Here is a 25,700-nt window from a genome sequence, read left to right as displayed (position 1 = left end):
TCCCAGTAGTTTCACAGATGCCCCAATAGTTTCACATATGTCCCATTAGTTTCACAGATGTCCCCATAGTTTCACCGATGTCCCAATAGTTTCACAGATGTCCCAATAGTTTCATAGATGTCCCAATAAGTTCACATATGTCCCAGTAGTTTCACAGATCACCCAGTCGTTTCACAGATGCCCCAATAGTTTCACATATGTCCCATTAGTTTCACAGATGTCCCCATAGTTTCACAGATGTCCCAATAATTTAACAGATGTATCAGTAGTTTCACAGATGTCCCAATAGTTTAACAGATGTCCCAAATAGTTTCACAGATGTCCCAATAGTTTCACAGATGTCCCAGTTGTTTCACAGATGTCTCAATAGTTTCACAGATGTCCCAATAGTTTCACAGATGTCCCAATAGATTCACATATGTCCCAGTAGTTTTACAGATGTCCCAGTAGATTCACAGATGTCCCAATAGTTCAACAGATGTCCCAGTAGTTTAACAGATGTCCCAGTAGTTTCACAGATGTCCCAGTAGGTTAACAGATGTCCCCATAGTTTCACAGATGTCCCAATAATTTCACAGATGTACCAGTAGTTTCACAGATGTCCCAATAGTTTAACAGATGTCCCAAATAGTTTCACAGATGTCCCAATAGATTCACAGATGTCCCAATAGTTTCACAGATTTCCCAATAGTTTCACAGATGTCCCAATAGTTTCACAGATGTCCCAGAAGTTTTACAGATATTCCAGTAGGTTAACAGATGTCCCCATAGTTTCACAGATGTTCCAATAGTTTCAAAGATGTCCCAGTAGTTTTACAGATGTCCCGCTAGTTTCACAGATGATCCCAGTAGTTTCACAGATGCCCCAATAGTTTCACATATGTCCCATTAGTTTCACAGATGTCCCCATAGTTTCACCGATGTCCCAATAGTTTCACAGATGTCCCAATAGTTTCACAGATGTCCCAATAAGTTCACATATGTCCCAGTAGTTTCACAGATCACCCAGTCGTTTCACAGATGCCCCAATAGTTTCACATATGTCCCATTAGTTTCACAGATGTCCCCATAGTTTCACAGATGTCCCAATAATTTAACACATGTACCAGTAGTTTCACAGATGTCCGAATACTTTAACAGATGTCCCAAATAGTTTCACAGATGTCCCAATAGTTTCACAGATGTCCCAGAAGTTTAACAGATGTCCCAATAGTTTCACAGATGCCCCAATAGTTTCAAAGATGTCCCAGTAGTTTTACAGATGTCCCAGTAGTTTCACATATGTCCCAGTAGTTTCACAGATGCCCCAATATTTTCACATATGTCCCATTAGTTTCACCGATGTCCCCATAGTTTCACAGATGTCCCAATAATTTCACAGATGTACCAGTAGTTTCACAGATGTCCCAATAGTTTCACAGATGTCCCAATAATTTCACAGATGTCCCAGAAGTTTTACAGATATTCCAGTAGGTTAACAGATGTCCCCATAGTTTTACAGATGTCCCAATAATTTAACAGATGTACCAGTAGTTTCACAGATGTCCCCATAGTTTCACAGATGTCCCAATAGTTTCACAGATGTCCCAATAGTCTCACAGATGTCCCAATAAGTTCACATATGTCCCAGTAGTTTCACAGATCACCCAGTCGTTTCACAGATGCCCCAATAGTTTCACATATGTCCCATTAGTTTCACAGATGTCCCCATAGTTTCACAGATGTCCCAATAATTTCACAGATGTACCAGTAGTTTCACAGATGTCCCAATAGTTTCACAGATGTCCCAATAGTTTCACAGATGTCCCAGGAGTTTTACAGATATTCCAGTAGGTTAACAGATGTCCCCATAGTTTCACAGATGTCCCAATAGTTTCAAAGATGTCCCAGTAGTTTTACAGATGTCCCAGTAGTTTCACAGATGATCCCAGTAGTTTCACAGATGCCCCAATAGTTTCACATATGTCCCATTAGTTGCACAGATGTCCCCATAGTTTCACAGATGTCCCAATAGTTTCACAGATGTCCCAATAGTCTCACAGATGTCCCAATAAGTTCACATATGTCCCAGTAGTTTCACAGATCACCCAGTCGTTTCACAGATGCCCCAATAGTTTCACATATGTCCCATTAGTTTCACAGATGTCCCCATAGTTTCACAGATGTCCCAATAATTTAACAGATGTATCAGTAGTTTCACAGATGTCCCAATAGTTTAACAGATGTCCCAAATAGTTTCACAGATGTCCCAATAGTTTCACAGATGTCCCAGTTGTTTCACAGATGTCTCAATAGTTTCACAGATGTCCCAATAGTTTCACAGATGTCCCAATAGATTCACATATGTCCCAGTAGTTTTACAGATGTCCCAGTAGATTCACAGATGTCCCAATAGTTCAACAGATGTCCCAGTAGTTTAACAGATGTCCCAGTAGATTCACAGATGTCCCAATAGTTCAACAGATGTCCCAGTAGTTTAACAGATGTCCCAGTAGTTTCACAGATGTCCCAGTAGGTTAACAGATGTCCCCATAGTTTCACAGATGTCCCAATAATTTCACAGATGTACCAGTAGTTTCACAGATGTCCCAATAGTTTAACAGATGTCCCAAATAGTTTCACAGATGTCCCAATAGATTCACAGATGTCCCAATAGTTTCACAGATTTCCCAATAGTTTCACAGATGTCCCAATAGTTTCACAGATGTCCCAGAAGTTTTACAGATATTCCAGTAGGTTAACAGATGTCCCCATAGTTTCACAGATGTTCCAATAGTTTCAAAGATGTCCCAGTAGTTTTACAGATGTCCCGCTAGTTTCACAGATGCCCCAATAGTTTCACATATGTCCCATTAGTTTCACAGATGTCCCCATAGTTTCACAGATGTCCCAATAATTTAACACATGTACCAGTAGTTTCACAGATGTCCGAATACTTTAACAGATGTCCCAAATAGTTTCACAGATGTCCCAATAGTTTCACAGATGTCCCAGAAGTTTAACAGATGTCCCAATAGTTTCACAGATGTCCCAATAGTTTCAAAGATGTCCCAGTAGTTTTACAGATGTCCCAGTAGTTTCACATATGTCCCAGTAGTTTCACAGATGCCCCAATATTTTCACATATGTCCCATTAGTTTCACCGATGTCCCCATAGTTTCACAGATGTCCCAATAATTTCACAGATGTACCAGTAGTTTCACAGATGTCCCAATAGTTTCACAGATGTCCCAATAATTTCACAGATGTCCCAGAAGTTTTACAGATATTCCAGTAGGTTAACAGATGTCCCCATAGTTTTACAGATGTCCCAATAATTTAACAGATGTACCAGTAGTTTCACAGATGTCCCAATAGTTTAACATATGTCCCATTAGTTTCACAGATGTCCCCATAGTTTCACAGATGTCCCAATAGTTTCACAGATGTCCCAATAGTCTCACAGATGTCCCAATAAGTTCACATATGTCCCAGTAGTTTCACAGATCACCCAGTCGTTTCACAGATGCCCCAATAGTTTCACATATGTCCCATTAGTTTCACAGATGTCCCCATAGTTTCACAGATGTCCCAATAATTTCACAGATGTACCAGTAGTTTCACAGATGTCCCAATAGTTTCACAGATGTCCCAATAGTTTCACAGATGTCCCAGGAGTTTTACAGATATTCCAGTAGGTTAACAGATGTCCCCATAGTTTCACAGATGTCCCAATAGTTTCAAAGATGTCCCAGTAGTTTTACAGATGTCCCAGTAGTTTCACAGATGATCCCAGTAGTTTCACAGATGCCCCAATAGTTTCACATATGTCCCATTAGTTGCACAGATGTCCCCATAGTTTCACAGATGTCCCAATAGTTTCACAGATGTCCCAATAGTCTCACAGATGTCCCAATAAGTTCACATATGTCCCAGTAGTTTCACAGATCACCCAGTCGTTTCACAGATGCCCCAATAGTTTCACATATGTCCCATTAGTTTCACAGATGTCCCCATAGTTTCACAGATGTCCCAATAATTTAACAGATGTATCAGTAGTTTCACAGATGTCCCAATAGTTTAACAGATGTCCCAAATAGTTTCACAGATGTCCCAATAGTTTCACAGATGTCCCAGTTGTTTCACAGATGTCTCAATAGTTTCACAGATGTCCCAATAGTTTCACAGATGTCCCAATAGATTCACATATGTCCCAGTAGTTTTACAGATGTCCCAGTAGATTCACAGATGTCCCAATAGTTCAACAGATGTCCCAGTAGTTTAACAGATGTCCCAGTAGTTTCACAGATGTCCCAGTAGGTTAACAGATGTCCCCATAGTTTCACAGATGTCCCAATAATTTCACAGATGTACCAGTAGTTTCACAGATGTCCCAATAGTTTAACAGATGTCCCAAATAGTTTCACAGATGTCCCAATAGATTCACAGATGTCCCAATAGTTTCACAGATTTCCCAATAGTTTCACAGATGTCCCAATAGTTTCACAGATGTCCCAGAAGTTTTACAGATATTCCAGTAGGTTAACAGATGTCCCCATAGTTTCACAGATGTTCCAATAGTTTCAAAGATGTCCCAGTAGTTTTACAGATGACCCGCTAGTTTCACAGATGATCCCAGTAGTTTCACAGATGCCCCAATAGTTTCACATATGTCCCATTAGTTTCACAGATGTCCCCATAGTTTCACCGATGTCCCAATAGTTTCACAGATGTCCCAATAGTTTCACAGATGTCCCAATAAGTTCACATATGTCCCAGTAGTTTCACAGATCACCCAGTCGTTTCACAGATGCCCCAATAGTTTCACATATGTCCCATTAGTTTCACAGATGTCCCCATAGTTTCACAGATGTCCCAATAATTTAACAGATGTACCAGTAGTTTCACAGATGTCCGAATACTTTAACAGATGTCCCAAATAGTTTCACAGATGTCCCAATAGTTTCACAGATGTCCCAGAAGTTTAACAGATGTCCCAATAGTTTCACAGATGTCCCAATAGTTTCAAAGATGTCCCAGTAGTTTTACAGATGTCCCAGTAGTTTCACATATGTCCCAGTAGTTTCACAGATGCCCCAATATTTTCACATATGTCCCATTAGTTTCACAGATGTCCCCATAGTTTCACAGATGTCCCAATAATTTCACAGATGTACCAGTAGTTTCACAGATGTCCCAATAGTTTCACAGATGTCCCAATAATTTCACAGATGTCTCAGAAGTTTTACAGATATTCCAGTAGGTTAACAGATGTCCCCATAGTTTTACAGATGTCCCAATAATTTAACAGATGTACCAGTAGTTTCACAGATGTCCCAATAGTTTCACAGATGTCCCAATAATTTCACAGATGTCCCAGAAGTTTTACAGATATTCCAGTAGGTTAACAGATGTCCCCATAGTTTTACAGATGTCCCAATAATTTAACAGATGTACCAGTAGTTTCACAGATGTCCCAATAGTTTAACATATGTCCCATTAGTTTCACAGATGTCCCCATAGTTTCACAGATGTCCCAATAGTTTCACAGATGTCCCAATAGTCTCACAGATGTCCCAATAAGTTCACATATGTCCCAGTAGTTTCACAGATCACCCAGTCGTTTCACAGATGCCCCAATAGTTTCACATATGTCCCATTAGTTTCACAGATGTCCCCATAGTTTCACAGATGTCCCAATAATTTCACAGATGTACCAGTAGTTTCACAGATGTCCCAATAGTTTCACAGATGTCCCAATAGTTTCACAGATGTCCCAGGAGTTTTACAGATATTCCAGTAGGTTAACAGATGTCCCCATAGTTTCACAGATGTCCCAATAGTTTCAAAGATGTCCCAGTAGTTTTACAGATGTCCCAGTAGTTTCACAGATGATCCCAGTAGTTTCACAGATGCCCCAATAGTTTCACATATGTCCCATTAGTTGCACAGATGTCCCCATAGTTTCACAGATGTCCCAATAGTTTCACAGATGTCCCAATAGTCTCACAGATGTCCCAATAAGTTCACATATGTCCCAGTAGTTTCACAGATCACCCAGTCGTTTCACAGATGCCCCAATAGTTTCACATATGTCCCATTAGTTTCACAGATGTCCCCATAGTTTCACAGATGTCCCAATAATTTAACAGATGTATCAGTAGTTTCACAGATGTCCCAATAGTTTAACAGATGTCCCAAATAGTTTCACAGATGTCCCAATAGTTTCACAGATGTCCCAGTTGTTTCACAGATGTCTCAATAGTTTCACAGATGTCCCAATAGTTTCACAGATGTCCCAATAGATTCACATATGTCCCAGTAGTTTTACAGATGTCCCAGTAGATTCACAGATGTCCCAATAGTTCAACAGATGTCCCAGTAGTTTAACAGATGTCCCAGTAGTTTCACAGATGTCCCAGTAGGTTAACAGATGTCCCCATAGTTTCACAGATGTCCCAATAATTTCACAGATGTACCAGTAGTTTCACAGATGTCCCAATAGTTTAACAGATGTCCCAAATAGTTTCACAGATGTCCCAATAGATTCACAGATGTCCCAATAGTTTCACAGATTTCCCAATAGTTTCACAGATGTCCCAATAGTTTCACAGATGTCCCAGAAGTTTTACAGATATTCCAGTAGGTTAACAGATGTCCCCATAGTTTCACAGATGTTCCAATAGTTTCAAAGATGTCCCAGTAGTTTTACAGATGACCCGCTAGTTTCACAGATGATCCCAGTAGTTTCACAGATGCCCCAATAGTTTCACATATGTCCCATTAGTTTCACAGATGTCCCCATAGTTTCACCGATGTCCCAATAGTTTCACAGATGTCCCAATAGTTTCACAGATGTCCCAATAAGTTCACATATGTCCCAGTAGTTTCACAGATCACCCAGTCGTTTCACAGATGCCCCAATAGTTTCACATATGTCCCATTAGTTTCACAGATGTCCCCATAGTTTCACAGATGTCCCAATAATTTAACAGATGTACCAGTAGTTTCACAGATGTCCGAATACTTTAACAGATGTCCCAAATAGTTTCACAGATGTCCCAATAGTTTCACAGATGTCCCAGAAGTTTAACAGATGTCCCAATAGTTTCACAGATGTCCCAATAGTTTCAAAGATGTCCCAGTAGTTTTACAGATGTCCCAGTAGTTTCACATATGTCCCAGTAGTTTCACAGATGCCCCAATATTTTCACATATGTCCCATTAGTTTCACAGATGTCCCCATAGTTTCACAGATGTCCCAATAATTTCACAGATGTACCAGTAGTTTCACAGATGTCCCAATAGTTTCACAGATGTCCCAATAATTTCACAGATGTCCCAGAAGTTTTACAGATATTCCAGTAGGTTAACAGATGTCCCCATAGTTTTACAGATGTCCCAATAATTTAACAGATGTACCAGTAGTTTCACAGATGTCCCAATAGTTTAACATAAGTCCCATTAGTTTCACAGATGTCCCCATAGTTTCACAGATGTCCCAATAGTTTCACAGATGTCCCAATAGTCTCACAGATGTCCCAATAAGTTCACATATGTCCCAGTAGTTTCACAGATCACCCAGTCGTTTCACAGATGCCCCAATAGTTTCACATATGTCCCATTAGTTTCACAGATGTCCCCATAGTTTCACAGATGTCCCAATAATTTAACAGATGTATCAGTAGTTTCACAGATGTCCCAATAGTTTAACAGATGTCCCAAATAGTGTCACAGATGTCCCAATAGTTTCACAGATGTCCCAGTTGTTTCACAGATGTCTCAATAGTTTCACAGATGTCCCAATAGTTTCACAGATGTCCCAATAGATTCACATATTTCCCAGTAGTTTTACAGATGTCCCAGTAGATTCACAGATGTCCCAATAGTTCAACAGATGTCCCAGTAGTTTAACAGATGTCCCAGTAGTTTCACAGATGTCCCAGTAGGTTAACAGATGTCCCCATAGTTTCACAGATGTCCCAAAAGTTTCACAGATGTCCCAATAGGTTCACATATCTCCCAGTAGTTTCACAGATGCCCCAATAGTTTCACATATGTCCCATTAGTTTCACAGATGTCCCCATAGTTTCACAGATGTCCCAATAATTTCACAGATGTACCAGTATTTTCACAGATGTCCCAATAGTTTAACAGATGTCCCAAATAGTTTCACAGATGTCCCAATAGATTCACAGATGTCCCAATAGTTTCACAGATTTCCCAATAGTTTCACAGATGTCCCAATAGTTTCACAGATGTCCCAGAAGTTTTACAGATATTCCAGTAGGTTAACAGATGTCCCCATAGTTTCACAGATGTTCCAATAGTTTCAAAGATGTCCCAGTAGTTTTACAGATGTCCCGCTAGTTTCACAGATGATCCCAGTAGTTTCACAGATGCCCCAATAGTTTCACATATGTCCCATTATTTTCACAGATGTCCCCATAGTTTCACCGATTTCCCAATAGTTTCACAGATGTCCCAATAGTTTCACAGATGTCCCAATAAGTTCACATATGTCCCAGTAGTTTCACAGATCACCCAGTCGTTTCACAGATGCCCCAATAGTTTCACAGATGTCCCAATAGTTTCAAAGATGTCCCAGTAGTTTTACAGATGTCCCAGTAGTTTCACATATGTCCCAGTAGTTTCACAGATGCCCCAATATTTTCACATATGTCCCATTAGTTTCACAGATGTCCCCATAGTTTCACAGATGTCCCAATAATTTCACAGATGTACCAGTAGTTTCACAGATGTCCCAATAGTTTCACAGATGTCCCAATAATTTCACAGATGTCCCAGAAGTTTTACAGATATTCCAGTAGGTTAACAGATGTCCCCATAGTTTTACAGATGTCCCAATAATTTAACAGATGTACCAGTAGTTTCACAGATGTCCCAATAGTTTAACATAAGTCCCATTAGTTTCACAGATGTCCCCATAGTTTCACAGATGTCCCAATAGTTTCACAGATGTCCCAATAGTCTCACAGATGTCCCAATAAGTTCACATATGTCCCAGTAGTTTCACAGATCACCCAGTCGTTTCACAGATGCCCCAATAGTTTCACATATGTCCCATTAGTTTCACAGATGTCCCCATAGTTTCACAGATGTCCCAATAATTTAACAGATGTATCAGTAGTTTCACAGATGTCCCAATAGTTTAACAGATGTCCCAAATAGTGTCACAGATGTCCCAATAGTTTCACAGATGTCCCAGTTGTTTCACAGATGTCTCAATAGTTTCACAGATGTCCCAATAGTTTCACAGATGTCCCAATAGATTCACATATTTCCCAGTAGTTTTACAGATGTCCCAGTAGATTCACAGATGTCCCAATAGTTCAACAGATGTCCCAGTAGTTTAACAGATGTCCCAGTAGTTTCACAGATGTCCCAGTAGGTTAACAGATGTCCCCATAGTTTCACAGATGTCCCAAAAGTTTCACAGATGTCCCAATAGGTTCACATATCTCCCAGTAGTTTCACAGATGCCCCAATAGTTTCACATATGTCCCATTAGTTTCACAGATGTCCCCATAGTTTCACAGATGTCCCAATAATTTCACAGATGTACCAGTATTTTCACAGATGTCCCAATAGTTTAACAGATGTCCCAAATAGTTTCACAGATGTCCCAATAGATTCACAGATGTCCCAATAGTTTCACAGATTTCCCAATAGTTTCACAGATGTCCCAATAGTTTCACAGATGTCCCAGAAGTTTTACAGATATTCCAGTAGGTTAACAGATGTCCCCATAGTTTCACAGATGTTCCAATAGTTTCAAAGATGTCCCAGTAGTTTTACAGATGTCCCGCTAGTTTCACAGATGATCCCAGTAGTTTCACAGATGCCCCAATAGTTTCACATATGTCCCATTATTTTCACAGATGTCCCCATAGTTTCACCGATTTCCCAATAGTTTCACAGATGTCCCAATAGTTTCACAGATGTCCCAATAAGTTCACATATGTCCCAGTAGTTTCACAGATCACCCAGTCGTTTCACAGATGCCCCAATAGTTTCACATATGTCCCATTAGTTTCACAGATGTCCCCATAGTTTCACAGATGTCCCAATAATTTAACAGATGTACCAGTAGTTTCACAGATGTCCCAATACTTTAACAGATGTCCCAAATAGTTTCACAGATGTCCCAATAGTTTCACAGATGTCCCAGAAGTTTAACAGATGTCCCAATAGTTTCACAGATGTCCCAATAGTTTCAAAGATGTCCCAGTAGTTTTACAGATGTCCCAGTAGTTTCGCATATGTCCCAGTAGTTTCACAGATGCCCCAATATTTTCACATATGTCCCATTAGTTTCACAGATGTCTCCATAGTTTCACAGATGTCCCAATAATTTCACAGATGTACCAGTAGTTTCACAGATGTCCCAATAGTTTCACAGATGTCCCAATAATTTCACAGATGTCCCAGAAGTTTTACAGATATTCCAGTAGGTTAACAGATGTCCCCATAGTTTCACAGATGTCCCAATAGTTTCAAAGATGTCCCAGTAGTTTTACAGATGTCCCAGTAGTTTCACAGATGATCCCAGTAGTTTCACAGATGCCCCAATAGTTTCACATATGTCCCATTAGTTGCACAGATGTCCCCATAGTTTCACAGATGTCCCAATAGTTTCACAGATGTCCCAATAGTTTCACAGATGTCCCAATAAGTTCACATATGTCCCACTAGTGTCACAGATCACCCAGTCGTTTCACAGATGCCCCAATAGTTTCACATATGTCCCATTAGTTTCACAGATGTCCCCATAGTTTTACAGATGTCCCAATAATTTAACAGATGTACCAGTAGTTTCACAGATGTCCCAATAGTTTCACATATGTCCCATTAGTTTCACAGATGTCCCCATAGCTTCACAGATGTCCCAATAGTTTCACAGATGTCACAATAGTTTCACAGATGTCCCAATAAGGTCACATATGTCCCACTAGTGTCACAGATCACCCAGTCGTTTCACAGATGCCCCAATAGTTTCACATATGTCCCATTAGTTTCACAGATGTCCCCATAGTTTTACAGATGTCCCAATAATTTAACAGATGTACCAGTAGTTTAACAGATGTCCCAATAGTTTAACAGATGTCCCAGTTGTTTCACAGATGTCTCAATAGTTTCACAGATGTCCCAATAGATTCACATATGTCCCAGTAGTTTTACAGATGTCCCAGTAGATTCACAGATGTCCCAATAGGTTCACATATGTCCCAGTAGTTTCACAGATGCCCCAATAGTTTCACATATGTCCCATTAGTTTCACAGATGTCCCCATAGTTTCACAGATGTCCCAATAATTTCACAGATGTACCAGTAGTTTCACAGATGTCCCAATAGTTTCACAGATGTCCCAATAGTTTCACAGATGTCCCAGAAGTTTTACAGATATTCCAGTAGGTTAACAGATGTCCCCATAGTTTCACAGATGTTCCAATAGTTTCAAAGATGTCCCAGTAGTTTTACAGATGACCCGCTAGTTTCACAGATGATCCCAGTAGTTTCACAGATGCCCCAATAGTTTCACATATGTCCCATTAGTTTCACAGATGTCCCCATAGTTTCACCGATGTCCCAATAGTTTCACAGATGTCCCAATAGTTTCACAGATGTCCCAATAAGTTCACATATGTCCCAGTAGTTTCACAGATCACCCAGTCGTTTCACAGATGCCCCAATAGTTTCACATATGTCCCATTAGTTTCACAGATGTCCCCATAGTTTCACAGATGTCCCAATAATTTAACAGATGTACCAGTAGTTTCACAGATGTCCGAATACTTTAACAGATGTCCCAAATAGTTTCACAGATGTCCCAATAGTTTCACAGATGTCCCAGAAGTTTAACAGATGTCCCAATAGTTTCACAGATGTCCCAATAGTTTCAAAGATGTCCCAGTAGTTTTACAGATGTCCCAGTAGTTTCACATATGTCCCAGTAGTTTCACAGATGCCCCAATATTTTCACATATGTCCCATTAGTTTCACAGATGTCCCCATAGTTTCACAGATGTCCCAATAGTTTCACAGATGTCCCAATAATTTCACAGATGTCCCAGAAGTTTTACAGATATTCCAGTAGGTTAACAGATGTCCCCATAGTTTTACAGATGTCCCAATAATTTAACAGATGTACCAGTAGTTTCACAGATGTCCCAATAGTTTAACATAAGTCCCATTAGTTTCACAGATGTCCCCATAGTTTCACAGATGTCCCAATAGTTTCACAGATGTCCCAATAGTCTCACAGATGTCCCAATAAGTTCACATATGTCCCAGTAGTTTCACAGATCACCCAGTCGTTTCACAGATGCCCCAATAGTTTCACATATGTCCCATTAGTTTCACAGATGTCCCCATAGTTTCACAGATGTCCCAATAATTTAACAGATGTATCAGTAGTTTCACAGATGTCCCAATAGTTTAACAGATGTCCCAAATAGTGTCACAGATGTCCCAATAGTTTCACAGATGTCCCAGTTGTTTCACAGATGTCTCAATAGTTTCACAGATGTCCCAATAGTTTCACAGATGTCCCAATAGATTCACATATTTCCCAGTAGTTTTACAGATGTCCCAGTAGATTCACAGATGTCCCAATAGTTCAACAGATGTCCCAGTAGTTTAACAGATGTCCCAGTAGTTTCACAGATGTCCCAGTAGGTTAACAGATGTCCCCATAGTTTCACAGATGTCCCAAAAGTTTCACAGATGTCCCAATAGGTTCACATATCTCCCAGTAGTTTCACAGATGCCCCAATAGTTTCACATATGTCCCATTAGTTTCACAGATGTCCCCATAGTTTCACAGATGTCCCAATAATTTCACAGATGTACCAGTATTTTCACAGATGTCCCAATAGTTTAACAGATGTCCCAAATAGTTTCACAGATGTCCCAATAGATTCACAGATGTCCCAATAGTTTCACAGATTTCCCAATAGTTTCACAGATGTCCCAATAGTTTCACAGATGTCCCAGAAGTTTTACAGATATTCCAGTAGGTTAACAGATGTCCCCATAGTTTCACAGATGTTCCAATAGTTTCAAAGATGTCCCAGTAGTTTTACAGATGTCCCGCTAGTTTCACAGATGATCCCAGTAGTTTCACAGATGCCCCAATAGTTTCACATATGTCCCATTATTTTCACAGATGTCCCCATAGTTTCACCGATTTCCCAATAGTTTCACAGATGTCCCAATAGTTTCACAGATGTCCCAATAAGTTCACATATGTCCCAGTAGTTTCACAGATCACCCAGTCGTTTCACAGATGCCCCAATAGTTTCACATATGTCCCATTAGTTTCACAGATGTCCCCATAGTTTCACAGATGTCCCAATAATTTAACAGATGTACCAGTAGTTTCACAGATGTCCCAATACTTTAACAGATGTCCCAAATAGTTTCACAGATGTCCCAATAGTTTCACAGATGTCCCAGAAGTTTAACAGATGTCCCAATAGTTTCACAGATGTCCCAATAGTTTCAAAGATGTCCCAGTAGTTTTACAGATGTCCCAGTAGTTTCGCATATGTCCCAGTAGTTTCACAGATGCCCCAATATTTTCACATATGTCCCATTAGTTTCACAGATGTCTCCATAGTTTCACAGATGTCCCAATAATTTCACAGATGTACCAGTAGTTTCACAGATGTCCCAATAGTTTCACAGATGTCCCAATAATTTCACAGATGTCCCAGAAGTTTTACAGATATTCCAGTAGGTTAACAGATGTCCCCATAGTTTCACAGATGTCCCAATAGTTTCAAAGATGTCCCAGTAGTTTTACAGATGTCCCAGTAGTTTCACAGATGATCCCAGTAGTTTCACAGATGCCCCAATAGTTTCACATATGTCCCATTAGTTGCACAGATGTCCCCATAGTTTCACAGATGTCCCAATAGTTTCACAGATGTCCCAATAGTTTCACAGATGTCCCAATAAGTTCACATATGTCCCACTAGTGTCACAGATCACCCAGTCGTTTCACAGATGCCCCAATAGTTTCACATATGTCCCATTAGTTTCACAGATGTCCCCATAGTTTTACAGATGTCCCAATAATTTAACAGATGTACCAGTAGTTTCACAGATGTCCCAATAGTTTCACATATGTCCCATTAGTTTCACAGATGTCCCCATAGCTTCACAGATGTCCCAATAGTTTCACAGATGTCACAATAGTTTCACAGATGTCCCAATAAGGTCACATATGTCCCACTAGTGTCACAGATCACCCAGTCGTTTCACAGATGCCCCAATAGTTTCACATATGTCCCATTAGTTTCACAGATGTCCCCATAGTTTTACAGATGTCCCAATAATTTAACAGATGTACCAGTAGTTTAACAGATGTCCCAATAGTTTAACAGATGTCCCAGTTGTTTCACAGATGTCTCAATAGTTTCACAGATGTCCCAATAGATTCACATATGTCCCAGTAGTTTTACAGATGTCCCAGTAGATTCACAGATGTCCCAATAGGTTCACATATGTCCCAGTAGTTTCACAGATGCCCCAATAGTTTCACATATGTCCCATTAGTTTCACAGATGTCCCCATAGTTTCACAGATGTCCCAATAATTTCACAGATGTACCAGTAGTTTCACAGATGTCCCAATAGTTTCACAGATGTCCCAATAGTTTCACAGATGTCCCAGAAGTTTTACAGATATTCCAGTAGGTTAACAGATGTCCCCATAGTTTCACAGATGTCCCAATACTTTCAAAGATGTCCCAGTAGTTTTACAGATGTCCCAGTAGTTTCACAGATGATCCCAGTAGTTTCACAGATGCCCCAATAGTTTCACATATGTCCCATTAGTTGCACAGATGTCCCCATAGTTTCACAGATGTCCCAATAGTTTCACAGATGTCCCAATAGTTTCACAGATGTCCCAATAAGTTCACATATGTCCCACTAGTGTCACAGATCACCCAGTCGTTTCACAGATGCCCCAATAGTTTCACATATGTCCCATTAGTTTCACAGATGTCCCCATATTTTTACAGATGTCCCAATAGTTTCACAGATGTCCCAATAAGTTCACATATGTCCCACTAGTGTCACAGATCACCCAGTCGTTTCACAGATGCCCCAATAGTTTCACATATGTCCCATTAGTTTCACAGATGTCCCCATAGTTTTACAGATGTCCCAATAATTTAACAGATGTACCAGTAGTTTCACAGATGTCCCAATAGTTTCACATATGTCCCATTAGTTTCACAGATGTCCCCATAGCTTCACAGATGTCCCAATAGTTTCACAGATGTCACAATAGTTTCACAGATGTCCCAATAAGGTCACATATGTCCCACTAGTGTCACAGATCACCCAGTCGTTTCACAGATGCCCCAATAGTTTCACATATGTCCCATTAGTTTCACAGATGTCCCCATAGTTTTACAGATGTCCCAATAATTTAACAGATGTACCAGTAGTTTAACAGATGTCCCAATAGTTTAACAGATGTCCCAGTTGTTTCACAGATGTCTCAATAGTTTCACAGATGTCCCAATAGATTCACATATGTCCCAGTAGTTTTACAGATGTCCCAGTAGATTCACAGATGTCCCAATAGGTTCACATATGTCCCAGTAGTTTCACAGATGCCCCAATAGTTTCACATATGTCCCATTAGTTTCACAGATGTCCCCATAGTTTCACAGATGTCCCAATAATTTCACAGATGTACCAGTAGTTTCACAGATGTCCCAATAGTTTCACAGATGTCCCAATAGTTTCACAGATGTCCCAGAAGTTTTACAGATATTCCAGTAGGTTAACAGATGTCCCCATAGTTTCACAGATGTCCCAATACTTTCAAAGATGTCCCAGTAGTTTTACAGATGTCCCAGTAGTTTCACAGATGATCCCAGTAGTTTCACAGATGCCCCAATAGTTTCACATATGTCCCATTAGTTGCACAGATGTCCCCATAGTTTCACAGATGTCCCAATAGTTTCACAGATGTCCCAATAGTTTCACAGATGTCCCAATAAGTTCACATATGTCCCACTAGTGTCACAGATCACCCAGTCGTTTCACAGATGCCCCAATAGTTTCACAGATGCCCCAATAGTTTCACATATGTCCCATTAGTTGCACAGATGTCCCCATAGTTTCACAGATGTCCCAATAGTTTCACAGATGTCCCAATAGTTTCACAGATGTCCCAATAAGTTCACATATGTCCCACTAGTGTCACAGATCACCCAGTCGTTTCACAGATGCCCCAATAGTTTCACATATGTCCCATTAGTTTCACAGATGTCCCCATAGTTTTACAGATGTCCCAATAATTTAACAGATGTACCAGTAGTTTAACAGATGTCCCAATAGTTTAACAGATGTCCCAGTTGTTTCACAGATGTCTCAATAGTTTCACAGATGTCCCAATAGATTCACATATGTCCCAGTAGTTTTACAGATGTCCCAGTAGATTCACAGATGCCCCAATAGTTTCACATATGTCCCATTAGTTTCACAGATGTCCCCATAGTTTCACAGATGTCCCAATATTTTCACAGATGTACCAGTAGTTTCACAGATGTCCCAATAGTTTCACAGATGTCCCAATAGTTTCACAGATGTCCCAGAAGTTTTACAGATATTCCAGTAGGTTAACAGATGTCCCCATAGTTTCACAGATGTCCCAATAGTTTCAAAGATGTCCCAGTAGTTTTACAGATGTCCCAGTAGTTTCACAGATGATCCCAGTAGTTTCACAGATGCCCCAATAGTTTCACATATGTCCCATTAGTTGCACAGATGACCCCATAGTTTCACAGATGTCCCAATAGTTTCACAGATGTCCCAATAGTTTCACAGATGTCCCAATAAGTTCACATATGTCCCACTAGTGTCACAGATCACCCAGTCGTTTCACAGATGCCCCAATAGTTTAACATATGTCCCATTAGTTTCACAGATGTCCCCATAGTTTTACAGATGTCCCAATAATTTAACATGTACCAGTAGTTTCACAGATGTCCTAATAGTTTCACATATGTCCCATTAGTTTCACAGATGTCCCCATAGCTTCACATATGTCCCAGTAGTTTCACAGATCACCCAGTCGTTTCACAGATGCCCCAATAGTTTCACATATGTCCCATTAGTTTCACAGATGTCCCCATAGTTTCACAGATGTCCCAATAATTTAACAGATGTACCAGTAGTTTCACAGATGTCCCAATACTTTAACAGATGTCCCAAATAGTTTCACAGATGTCCCAATAGTTTCACAGATGTCCCAGAAGTTTAACAGATGTCCCAATAGTTTCACAGATGTCCCAATAGTTTCAAAGATGTCCCAGTAGTTTTACAGATGTCCCAGTAGTTTCACATATGTCCCAGTAGTTTCACAGATGCCCCAATATTTTTACATATGTCCCATTAGTTTCACAGATGTCCCCATAGTTTCACAGATGTCCCAATAATTTCACAGATGTACCAGTAGTTTCACAGATGTCCCAATAGTTTCACAGATGTCCCAATAATTTCACAGATGTCCCAGAAGTTGTACAGATATTCCAGTAGGTTAACAGATGTCCCCATAGTTTCACAGATGTCCCAATAGTTTCAAAGATGTCCCAGTAGTTTTACAGATGTCCCAGTAGTTTCACAGATGATCCCAGTAGTTTCACAGATGCCCCAATAGTTTCACATATGTCCCATTAGTTGCACAGATGACCCCATAGTTTCACAGATGTCCCAATAGTTTCACAGATGTCCCAATAGTTTCACAGATGTCCCAATAAGTTCACATATGTCCCACTAGTGTCACAGATCACCCAGTCGTTTCACAGATGCCCCAATAGTTTAACATATGTCCCATTAGTTTCACAGATGTCCCCATAGTTTTACAGATGTCCCAATAATTTAACATGTACCAGTAGTTTCACAGATGTCCTAATAGTTTCACATATGTCCCATTAGTTTCACAGATGTCCCCATAGCTTCACATATGTCCCAGTAGTTTCACAGATCACCCAGTCGTTTCACAGATGCCCCAATAGTTTCACATATGTCCCATTAGTTTCACAGATGTCCCCATAGTTTCACAGATGTCCCAATAATTTAACAGATGTACCAGTAGTTTCACAGATGTCCCAATACTTTAACAGATGTCCCAAATAGTTTCACAGATGTCCCAATAGTTTCACAGATGTCCCAGAAGTTTAACAGATGTCCCAATAGTTTCACAGATGTCCCAATAGTTTCAAAGATGTCCCAGTAGTTTTACAGATGTCCCAGTAGTTTCACATATGTCCCAGTAGTTTCACAGATGCCCCAATATTTTTACATATGTCCCATTAGTTTCACAGATGTCCCCATAGTTTCACAGATGTCCCAATAATTTCACAGATGTACCAGTAGTTTCACAGATGTCCCAATAGTTTCACAGATGTCCCAATAATTTCACAGATGTCCCAGAAGTTGTACAGATATTCCAGTAGGTTAACAGATGTCCCCATAGTTTCACAGATGTCCCAATAGTTTCAAAGATGTCCCAGTAGTTTTACAGATGTCCCAGTAGTTTCACAGATGATCCCAGTAGTTTCACAGATGCCCCAATAGTTTCACCTATGTCCCATTAGTTTCACAGATGTCCCCATAGCTTCACAGATGTCCCAATAGTTTCACAGATGTCACAATAGTTTCACAGATGTCCCAATAAGTTCACATATGTCCCAGTAGTTTCACAGATCACCCAGTCGTTTCACAGATGCCCCAATAGTTTCACATATGTCCCATTAGTTTCACAGATGTCCCCATAGTTTCACAGATGTACCAGTAGTTTCACAGATGTCCCAATACTTTAACAGATGTCCCAAATAGTTTCACAGATGTCCCAATAGTTTCACAGATGTCCCAGAAGTATAACAGATGTCCCAATAGTTTGACAGATGTCCCAATAGTTTCAAAGATGTCCCAGTAGTTTTACAGATGTTCCAGTAGTTTCGCATATGTCCCAGTAGTTTCACAGATGCCCCAATATTTTCACATATGTCCCATTAGTTTCACAGATGTCTCCATAGTTTCACAGATGTCCCAATAATTTCACAGATGTACCAGTAGTTTCACAGATGTCCCAATAGTTTCACAGATGTCCCAATAATTTCACAGATGTCCCAGAAGTTTTACAGATATTCCAGTAGGTTAACAGATGTCCCCATAGTTTCACAGATGTCCCAATAGTTTCAAAGATGTCCCAGTAGTTTTACAGATGTCCCAGTAGTTTCACAGATGATCCCAGTAGTTTCACAGATGCCCCAATAGTTTCACATATGTCCCATTAGTTGCACAGATGTCCCCATAGTTTCACAGATGTCCCAATAGTTTCACAGATGTCCCAATAGTTTCACAGATGTCCCAATAAGTTCACATATGTCCCACTAGTGTCACAGATCACCCAGTCGTTTCACAGATGCCCCAATAGTTTCACATATGTCCCATTAGTTTCACAGATGTCCCCATAGTTTTACAGATGTCCCAATAATTTAACAGATGTACCAGTAGTTTCACAGATGTCCCAATAGTTTCACATATGTCCCATTAGTTTCACAGATGTCCCCATAGCTTCACAGATGTCCCAATAGTTTCACAGATGTCACAATAGTTTCACAGATGTCCCAATAAGGTCACATATGTCCCACTAGTGTCACAGATCACCCAGTCGTTTCACAGATGCCCCAATAGTTTCACATATGTCCCATTAGTTTCACAGATGTCCCCATAGTTTAACAGATGTCCCAGTTGTTTCACAGATGTCTCAATAGTTTCACAGATGTCCCAATAGATTCACATATGTCCCAGTAGTTTTACAGATGTCCCAGTAGATTCACAGATGTCCCAATAGGTTCACATATGTCCCAGTAGTTTCACAGATGCCCCAATAGTTTCACATATGTCCCATTAGTTTCACAGATGTCCCCATAGTTTCACAGATGTCCCAATAATTTCACAGATGTACCAGTAGTTTCACAGATGTCCCAATAGTTTCACAGATGTCCCAATAGTTTCACAGATGTCCCAGAAGTTTTACAGATATTCCAGTAGGTTAACAGATGTCCCCATAGTTTCACAGATGTCCCAATACTTTCAAAGATGTCCCAGTAGTTTTACAGATGTCCCAGTAGTTTCACAGATGATCCCAGTAGTTTCACAGATGCCCCAATAGTTTCACATATGTCCCATTAGTTGCACAGATGTCCCCATAGTTTCACAGATGTCCCAATAGTTTCACAGATGTCCCAATAGTTTCACAGATGTCCCAATAAGTTCACATATGTCCCACTAGTGTCACAGATCACCCAGTCGTTTCACAGATGCCCCAATAGTTTCACATATGTCCCATTAGTTTCACAGATGTCCCCATAGTTTTACAGATGTCCCAATAATTTAACAGATGTACCAGTAGTTTAACAGATGTCCCAATAGTTTAACAGATGTCCCAGTTGTTTCACAGATGTCTCAATAGTTTCACAGATGTCCCAATAGATTCACATATGTCCCAGTAGTTTTACAGATGTCCCAGTAGATTCACAGATGTCCCAATAGGTTCACATATGTCCCAGTAGTTTCACAGATGCCCCAATAGTTTCACATATGTCCCATTAGTTTCACAGATGTCCCCATAGTTTCACAGATGTCCCAATATTTTCACAGATGTACCAGTAGTTTCACAGATGTCCCAATAGTTTCACAGATGTCCCAATAGTTTCACAGATGTCCCAGAAGTTTTACAGATATTCCAGTAGGTTAACAGATGTCCCCATAGTTTCACAGATGTCCCAATAGTTTCAAAGATGTCCCAGTAGTTTTACAGATGTCCCAGTAGTTTCACAGATGATCCCAGTAGTTTCACAGATGCCCCAATAGTTTCACATATGTCCCATTAGTTGCACAGATGACCCCATAGTTTCACAGATGTCCCAATAGTTTCACAGATGTCCCAATAGTTTCACAGATGTCCCAATAAGTTCACATATGTCCCACTAGTGTCACAGATCACCCAGTCGTTTCACAGATGCCCCAATAGTTTAACATATGTCCCATTAGTTTCACAGATGTCCCCATAGTTTTACAGATGTCCCAATAATTTAACATGTACCAGTAGTTTCACAGATGTCCTAATAGTTTCACATATGTCCCATTAGTTTCACAGATGTCCCCATAGCTTCACATATGTCCCAGTAGTTTCACAGATCACCCAGTCGTTTCACAGATGCCCCAATAGTTTCACATATGTCCCATTAGTTTCACAGATGTCCCCATAGTTTCACAGATGTCCCAATAATTTAACAGATGTACCAGTAGTTTCACAGATGTCCCAATACTTTAACAGATGTCCCAAATAGTTTCACAGATGTCCCAATAGTTTCACAGATGTCCCAGAAGTTTAACAGATGTCCCAATAGTTTCACAGATGTCCCAATAGTTTCAAAGATGTCCCAGTAGTTTTACAGATGTCCCAGTAGTTTCACATATGTCCCAGTAGTTTCACAGATGCCCCAATATTTTTACATATGTCCCATTAGTTTCACAGATGTCCCCATAGTTTCACAGATGTCCCAATAATTTCACAGATGTACCAGTAGTTTCACAGATGTCCCAATAGTTTCACAGATGTCCCAATAATTTCACAGATGTCCCAGAAGTTTTACAGATATTCCAGTAGGTTAACAGATGTCCCCATAGTTTCACAGATGTCCCAATAGTTTCAAAGATGTCCCAGTAGTTTTACAGATGTCCCAGTAGTTTCACAGATGATCCCAGTAGTTTCACAGATGCCCCAATAGTTTCACCTATGTCCCATTAGTTTCACAGATGTCCCCATAGCTTCACAGATGTCCCAATAGTTTCACAGATGTCACAATAGTTTCACAGATGTCCCAATAAGTTCACATATGTCCCAGTAGTTTCACAGATCACCCAGTCGTTTCACAGATGCCCCAATAGTTTCACATATGTCCCATTAGTTTCACAGATGTCCCCATAGTTTCACAGATGTCCCAATAATTTCACAGATGTACCAGTAGTTTCACAGATGTCCCAATAGTTTCACAGATGTCCCAATAGTTTCACAGATGTCCCAGGAGTTTTACTGATATTCCAGTAGGTTAACAGATGTCCCAATAGTTTCACAAATGTCCCAATAGTTTCAAAGATGTCCCAGTAGTTTTACAGATGTCCCAGTAGTTTCACAGATGATCCCAGTAGTTTCACAGATGCCCCAATAGTTTCACATATGTCCCATTAGTTGCACAGATGTCCCCATAGTTTCACAGATGTCCCAATAGTTTCACAGATGTCCCAATAGTTTCACAGATGTCCCAATAAGGTCACATATGTCCCACTAGTGTCACAGATCACCCAGTCGTTTCACAGATGCCCCAATAGTTTCCCATATGTCCCATTAGTTTCACAGATGTCCCCATAGTTTTACAGATGTCCCAATAATTTAACAGATGTACCAGTAGTTTAACAGATGTCCCAATAGTTTAACAGATGTCCCAGTTGTTTCACAGATGTCTCAATAGTTTCACAGATGTCCCAATAGATTCACATATGTCCCAGTAGTTTTACAGATGTCCCAGTAGATTCACAGATGTCCCAATAGGTTCACATATGTCCCAGTAGTTTCACAGATGCCCCAATAGTTTCACATATGTCCCATTAGTTTCACAGATGTCCCCATAGTTTCACAGATGTCCCAATAATTTCACAGATGTACCAGTAGTTTCACAGATGTCCCAATAGTTTCACAGATGTCCCAATAGTTTCACAGATGTCCCAGAAGTTTTACAGATATTCCAGTAGGTTAACAGATGTCCCCATAGTTTCACAGATGTCCCAATACTTTCAAAGATGTCCCAGTAGTTTTACAGATGTCCCAGTAGTTTCACAGATGATCCCAGTAGTTTCACAGATGCCCCAATAGTTTCACATATGTCCCATTAGTTGCACAGATGTCCCCATAGTTTCACAGATGTCCCAATAGTTTCACAGATGTCCCAATAGTTTCACAGATGTCCCAATAAGTTCACATATGTCCCACTAGTGTCACAGATCACCCAGTCGTTTCACAGATGCCCCAATAGTTTCACATATGTCCCATTAGTTTCACAGATGTCCCCATAGTTTTACAGATGTCCCAATAATTTAACAGATGTACCAGTAGTTTAACAGATGTCCCAATAGTTTAACAGATGTCCCAGTTGTTTCACAGATGTCTCAATAGTTTCACAGATGTCCCAATAGATTCACATATGTCCCAGTAGTTTTACAGATGTCCCAGTAGATTCACAGATGTCCCAATAGGTTCACATATGTCCCAGTAGTTTCACAGATGCCCCAATAGTTTCACATATGTCCCATTAGTTTCAGAGATGTCCCCATAGTTTCACAGATGTCCCAATAATTTCACAGATGTACCAGTAGTTTCACAGATGTCCCAATAGTTTCACAGATGTCCCAATAGTTTCACAGATGTCCCAGAAGTTTTACAGATATTCCAGTAGGTTAACAGATGTCCCCATAGTTTCACAGATGTCCCAATAGTTTCAAAGATGTCCCAGTAGTTTTACAGATGTCCCAGTAGTTTCACAGATGATCCCAGTAGTTTCACAGATGCCCCAATAGTTTCACATATGTCCCATTAGTTGCACAGATGACCCCATAGTTTCACAGATGTCCCAATAGTTTCACAGATGTCCCAATAGTTTCACAGATGTCCCAATAAGTTCACATATGTCCCACTAGTGTCACAGATCACCCAGTCGTTTCACAGATGCCCCAATAGTTTAACATATGTCCCATTAGTTTCACAGATGTCCCCATAGTTTTACAGATGTCCCAATAATTTAACATGTACCAGTAGTTTCACAGATGTCCTAATAGTTTCACATATGTCCCATTAGTTTCACAGATGTCCCCATAGCTTCACAGATGTCCCAATAGTTTCACAGATGTCCCAATAGTTTCACAGATGTCCCAATAAGTTCACATATGTCCCAGTAGTTTCACAGATCACCCAGTCGTTTCACAGATGCCCCAATAGTTTCACATATGTCCCATTAGTTTCACAGATGTCCCCATAGTTTCACAGATGTCCCAATAATTTAACAGATGTACCAGTAGTTTCACAGATGTCCCAATACTTTAACAGATGTCCCAATAGTTTCACAGATGTCCCAATAGTTTCAAAGATGTCCCAGTAGTTTTACAGATGTCCCAGTAGTTTCACATATGTCCCAGTAGTTTCACAGATGCCCCAATATTTTCACATATGTCCCATTAATTTCACAGATGTCCCCATAGTTTCACAGATGTCCCAATAATTTCACAGATGTACCAGTAGTTTCACAGATGTCCCAATAGTTTCACAGATGTCCCAATAATTTCACAGATGTCCCAGACGTTTTACAGATATTCCAGTAGGTTAACAGATGTCCCCATAGTTTCACAGATGTCCCAATAGTTTCAAAGATGTCCCAGTAGTTTTACAGATGTCCCAGTAGTTTCACAGATGATCCCAGTAGTTTCACAGATGCCCCAATAGTTTCACCTATGTCCCATTAGTTGCACAGATGTCCCCATAGTTTCACAGATGTCCCAATAGTTTCACAGATGTCCCAATAGTTTCACAGATGTCCCAATAAGTTCACATATGTCCCACTAGTGTCACAGATCACCCAGTCGTTTCACAGATGCCCCAATAGTTTAACATATGTCCCATTAGTTTCACAGATGTCCCCATAGTTTTACAGATGTCCCAATAATTTAACAGATGTACCAGTAGTTTCACAGATGTCCCAATAGTTTCACATATGTCCCATTAGTTTCACAGATGTCCCCATAGCTTCACAGATGTCCCAATAGTTTCACAGATGTCCCAATAGTTTCACAGATGTCCCAATAAGTTCACATATGTCCCAGTAGTTTCACAGATCACCCAGTCGTTTCACAGATGCCCCAATAGTTTCACATGTGTCCCATTAGTTTCACAGATGTCCCCATAGTTGCACAGATGTCCCAATAATTTCACAGATGTACCAGTAGTTTCACAGATGTCCCAATAGTTTCACAGATGTCCCAATAGTTTCACAGATGTCCCAGAAGTTTTACAGATATTCCAGTAGGTTAACAGATGTCCCCATAGTTTCACAGATGTCCCAATAGTTTCACAGATGTCCCAATAAGTTCACATATGTCCCAGTAGTTTCACAGATCACCCAGTCGTTTCACAGATGCCCCAATAGTTTCACATATGTCCCATTAGTTTCACAGATCTCCCCATAGTTTCACAGATGTCCCAATAGTTTCACAGATGTCCCAATAAGTTCACATATGTCCCACTAGTGTCACAGATCACCCAGTCGTTTCACAGATGCCCCAATAGTTTCACATATGTCCCATTAGTTTCACAGATGTCCCCATAGTTTTACAGATGTCCCAATAATTTAACAGATGTACCAGTAGTTTAACAGATGTCCCAATAGTTTAACAGATGTCCCAGTTGTTTCACAGATGTCTCAATAGTTTCACAGATGTCCCAATAGATTCACATATGTCCCAGTAGTTTTACAGATGTCCCAGTAGATTCACAGATGTCCCAATAGTTCAACAGATGTCCCAGTAGTTTAACAGATGTCCCAGTAGTTTCACAGA

The 25,700-nt window shown here is 40.2% G+C and overlaps 1 long non-coding RNA gene across 1 annotated transcript; it reads left to right on the top strand.

The window, feature by feature from the left end:
* LOC142930143 (uncharacterized) lies at window positions 1–25,700 on the top strand. The gene is made up of 3 exons (XR_012946123.1): window positions 1–15,324; window positions 18,707–19,668; window positions 21,931–25,700. It is a non-coding gene; the product is annotated as an uncharacterized LOC142930143 (long non-coding RNA).

The sequence above is a fragment of the Petromyzon marinus genome, chromosome 37 (genome assembly GCF_048934315.1).
Source record: "Petromyzon marinus isolate PM22_M1 ecotype Great Lakes invasive population chromosome 37, UKy_Petmar_22M1.pri1.0, whole genome shotgun sequence".
In the NCBI taxonomy this organism is placed as follows: domain Eukaryota; kingdom Metazoa; phylum Chordata; class Hyperoartia; order Petromyzontiformes; family Petromyzontidae; genus Petromyzon; species Petromyzon marinus.
The sequence above is the reverse complement of the archived record's forward strand: the minus strand, read 5'-3'. Positions and strand labels throughout refer to the sequence as shown.